Source organism: Curcuma longa, unplaced genomic scaffold (assembly GCF_044706935.1).
Source record: "Curcuma longa cultivar G26 ecotype Majalengka, Jawa Barat unplaced genomic scaffold, ITB_CL_G26_1.1 contig_17204, whole genome shotgun sequence".
NCBI lineage: Eukaryota > Viridiplantae > Streptophyta > Magnoliopsida > Zingiberales > Zingiberaceae > Curcuma > Curcuma longa.
Genome location: NW_027430540.1, coordinates 1 through 4,633, shown reverse-complemented (window position 1 = coordinate 4,633; position 4,633 = coordinate 1). Strand labels below are relative to the sequence as shown.

General features: G+C 37.9%; 1 non-coding gene across 1 annotated transcript; it reads left to right on the top strand.

The window, feature by feature from the left end:
• Window positions 1–554: 554 nt before the first annotated feature.
• On the top strand, window positions 555–628 carry TRNAN-GUU (transfer RNA asparagine (anticodon GUU)). The gene has a single exon. It is a non-coding gene; the product is annotated as a tRNA-Asn (tRNA).
• Window positions 629–4,633: the final 4,005 nt, after the last annotated feature.

Below are 4,633 nucleotides of genomic sequence, written 5' to 3'. Positions count from 1 at the left end.
GAATGGCAAGACGAAAAATTTCTGATAGACGCATAGGATTTCTGCAAAGACAAAAAGGGTAAAATCTGATACGATATTCCGAGCATGAGAGAACGACCTTGGAGTCGGAGACCGGACATAACCGTCAGGAAAGAGCTCTCGATCAGGATTGCCTTCGTCACTGGAGCATTGTCTGCCGGAATAGAAACGGAGGAAGCATTGAAAGACAGTAATCCTACTACCTTCTAAATCGAATCGAGATCGTGGAGGACAGGAGTGGAACATCTCGCTTGCGATGCCCAGACGGCCAGCTGTTCATCTTCCTCTATAGCGATGAAGAGGAATGCGACGGAGGCGCCGGCGGAGAGAGCTGCCTCAGAAAACGCTCGATTCAACGGCGAGGCTTCTATGGCAGATACCGTTGCTTCTCCGAAAAGAAAGAAACGGGTTGTGATGCGATGATATATCGGCCGTTATTTATTGTGATCTTTTCGAATCGAAAATCTTGTCCATAGAGCAATTTAATTGTAATTTTTAAAATAATTAAATATATTATTCTTAGAACCTTGCTCGCTGCTGGAGTAGCTCAGTTGGTTAGAGCGTGTGGCTGTTAACCACAAGGTCGAAGGTTCAAGCCCTTCCTCTAGCGTTTTGAAGGTTTTTTTTTTTTTTTAATTTTCTAAAATTATGTCTAATTTTTCTGCTACTTATTTTATTTGTCTTCATCTTATTCGCGAAAATTTCATTGCTCATGCCACGAATTTATTTTTCCTAAAAAAACTGAAAATTATCTGAAATCATTGTCATTAATATTCAATCCCACAATGAGCTCTATAAACTGAAAATTTGATCGAAACTAGTCGCTAAGCAACTCTTTCATTCGTGCTTAAACATCAACACTAGAACTGCTTCAGGCACTGTAAGTAGTGTCGTTCAATTCTCTCAAAAGAAATGCAGAATAAACAGCAAAGGGAAAGAAAGAATTAAGCCAGATCAAGCACTCCCTACGAGACTGTATTTGAGAAGCAAACATTCGTCGACCAGTAATTTCACCAAGTTCATAGCGTTAAAAAAAAAATAGACCTTTTATTATGAATTTAAAAAAAAATCATAGTAAAATATTTTATGATGAAAATATTTTTTATGGATAATAATTCGTTATCAAGTACGATCTGACAAAAATGTATAAATTCATTCTTAATTTTATGATAAATTAATTTTTTATCATCAAATTGGTTGTTACTTTACGACGAAAAATTTTTTCATTGCAAACTTCGATAATCCATGATCTACGATGAATAAATTTTTCATCGGAGATTTTGCAACGAAAATCTATTTTAGTCACGGATTTGCGACGAAAACATATTCGTCCTCAAAATCAGCAATGTAATCAAATCAAATTCGTTGTACACGGACGAGATATTGTAATTTCATCATCGATTTGGCAACGCTACCCGATTATCACAAAATTAAATTTGATAACGAAATAAGATTCGTCACTAAATTAATGATTTGGCGACAAAAAACTTGTTCATCGCCACATCGACCATAAAAATATATTTTTATTACTAAATCAACGACAAATTTTTTTTTCTTCACAAAATTTATGATATACAATATCATTTTGATAAATTAGCAATGAAAATAAATTCATTGTTAAAAGTCAATTTTTTTCCAGTAACTCCTCATTATTCTTCTTCAACATTGTTTATAAATATAATCAACTCAATCTAACATTCCACATATAATATTCAATCTAACATTTTAACACAATACTTAATCCAACATTCCAATTAACATAATACTCAATCTAACATATAACAATCAAATACAATACTCAAATCACATATAACATTTCAACCCAATTTAATTTAACATATAAATAATCCATACAAAAAGTCACAATCCAAGAAATAAGTCATCATCATCCAAGAAACAAGTTTCAAAATGGCAATATACACAATCCAATCTCAAAAAGATATCAGACATATCCAAATAAAAACATCTCATACCAAAGAGTCTCAAAACGACAAGATACAAAAAATATCATCGTCCTCCTCGACATCATCATCCTCGACAGATACTTTTTACTCTACTTTCTGCTCCTTTCATACTTCTTCTTTTCCTATATAAGAAAAAAAAGTATCATTTTATACAAGATAATTATAATATGTAAATACTTACTTCTTCCGACATGAATTTTCAAAATTTATGGCATTCCTTGGTCTCATCAATTCTGTTCGAAATAAAATAATAGTACTAATCAATAATAAAAAATGAAGGGTTCACAAATTAAATAAAAAAGCAAAAATACTAATTTTGAGAAAAATAACAATTATACACAACTAGGATCATGAAGAATCATCACCACCACCACCATTATCACCATCATCACCATCATCATCACCATCATCACTAGAACTAGAAGGAATCTGACTTGGGACGGAGCCTAACTGAAGATGTCGCATTATGAAGTTCTGTTGTTGGCATAATTCTCTCATTTCTTGATCCCTTTGCAATATTATCTGTAGAATAATACCTGTTGAAGCGTGCCTCGACTCCGGCTCCGGCGGCAAAGCTTCTGTCGGAAGAGTAATCACAGACGGAAAACTCTTCTATTTCCACAAACCAAATCCCACCGGTTTGGTGTTCTTCCTCTTCTCCGGTAGGCACAGCACAGGAACAAATCCGTCTTGCACACCTTCGACTTGGACGCACACACTGTTCGCACTCCTACACTGCTCGCTTCTTGCCCCCCATCTAGCAGAGCATTCCTCTCCCTTTTATAGGGAGAGGCTGCGATCTCCACAAGCACTCCGTGGGCGCACCGTGTGGTGATTATGGTGGTCGTGTGAAGTGGGCGGCGGTTACCAAAACTGTCGGCGGTTACCGAAACCGCCAATAACTGCTAACATCTCCCACTCGTCCAAGTGAAGCCACAAAGGCAACTGGTCACTAAGACCATTAAGAGGTGTCTAGTCATGTAGACTAAATATAACCGAAATGTACAGTCACATAGACTGTAAGAACAAAGAGATCATCAGTCACATAGACTGAAAGAACAACCAATTCATACATAGGAAAATGGTTCGTGCGACAGCAAGCACATTGAGCATTCATTGCTAAGAAAGTTGTTACACCTTACATAGCTGCTCATAGAGCGATTAATGCTAAGAAAGTTGTTACACCTTACTTAGTTGCTCTAAATAGTACATAACTATTCTCTGAATGACACATAGTCATTTGTCCGATGGTACACAACCATCATCCAGGTGGCACCTGTTGATGCAGACCCCGGTTAGACTTGAGTCTGGTCAGACTTGAGTCTGTTTTGTTGTTTGACAAGTAAAGCCATTAAATACGATAGATTTAAGTTTAGTTTTACCTGGACTAGTTAGGCTAGGCGAATCAAGTTGAAGCTTACCCGGAATAGCCGAAACCCCTTGATTAATGAAGTCTTTACCAACATGCATTAATTAAATACTTTAATTAATTAAAGGTTGTATTAATTAAAGCATATGCATTAATTAAATACATTAATTAATTAAAGGATTAGTTAAAACATGCATTAATCAATAAACGTTAATTAACGTTGATTAAAAACGTTAATAAAAAATGTTAATTAACGAGCTTTCATAGAATCAATGCATGAAATAATAATAAGAAGCTTTTCACTATGCTTTTAATTCATGCAACGTGAAGTCTTTGCAACGTTGCATGCAAGCGGCAACGTTGCATGAGGGAAAGGCTCACCCTGGTCGACCAATGGTCGATTAGGTATCCTGATCGACCACATGGTCGATCAGGATACTCTGATCGACCAGTTGGTCGATCAGGATACTCTGATCGACCAGCTGGTCGATCAGCTAGCCGTGATCGACCAGTTGGTCGATCAGGCCCGACGTATCCGTGTTAGCCGGGAAAATTCTTCGGGAAAATTCTACTCATCTTAGTCGGGAAATCCTGCTCTTTGTCGGGAAAATCTTGCCCGGGAAAATTTGTGTTGGTCGGGAAAAACATTAGTTTGCCCGGCAAGAAGTTTACCTTAGTAAATAGAAGGATGGCCGGGAAAGTATAAGTTTACCCGGGAAGAAGGTTGTCTTGATCGAGAAAAATATAACCGGGAAGAAGGGTAGCTTGACCGGGCAAAGTGAAGAAGAGAGAAATGAGACCGGGAGAAGCAAGCCGAAAGAAGCTTGGTCGGGAGAGTGCAGTAATGTCTGGAGAAGTTTTTTCTTGGCCGGAAACAACAAACTTGCCCGGGAACTTGACTGGGAGAAATAAGATCTTACCCGGGAGAAGGTTACACTGATAAGTTTTTATCCGGAAGAAGTAAGATCTTGCCCGACAAAGAGATTAACTTCGTCGAGAGACATTTGGCCGGGAGAAATGAAGCCAAGAGAAGTGGAGCCAGGAAAAGGTTTTATTGGCCGGGATAAGTATAGACTTGCGAGAGAAGTACTAGCCGAGAGAAATAAAGCCGGTAAAGAAAGCTGGAGAAGTGGTAATGCTGATCGACCACATGGTCGATCAGCCATAGGTGATCGACCATGTGGTCGATCACCTATTACTCCCCAACTCTTCCCTGATTGATTGTTGAGTGCATTCCGAAGTTCTGGGAAGTTCGTCTTGACCGGGAACTTGGTACTTATGA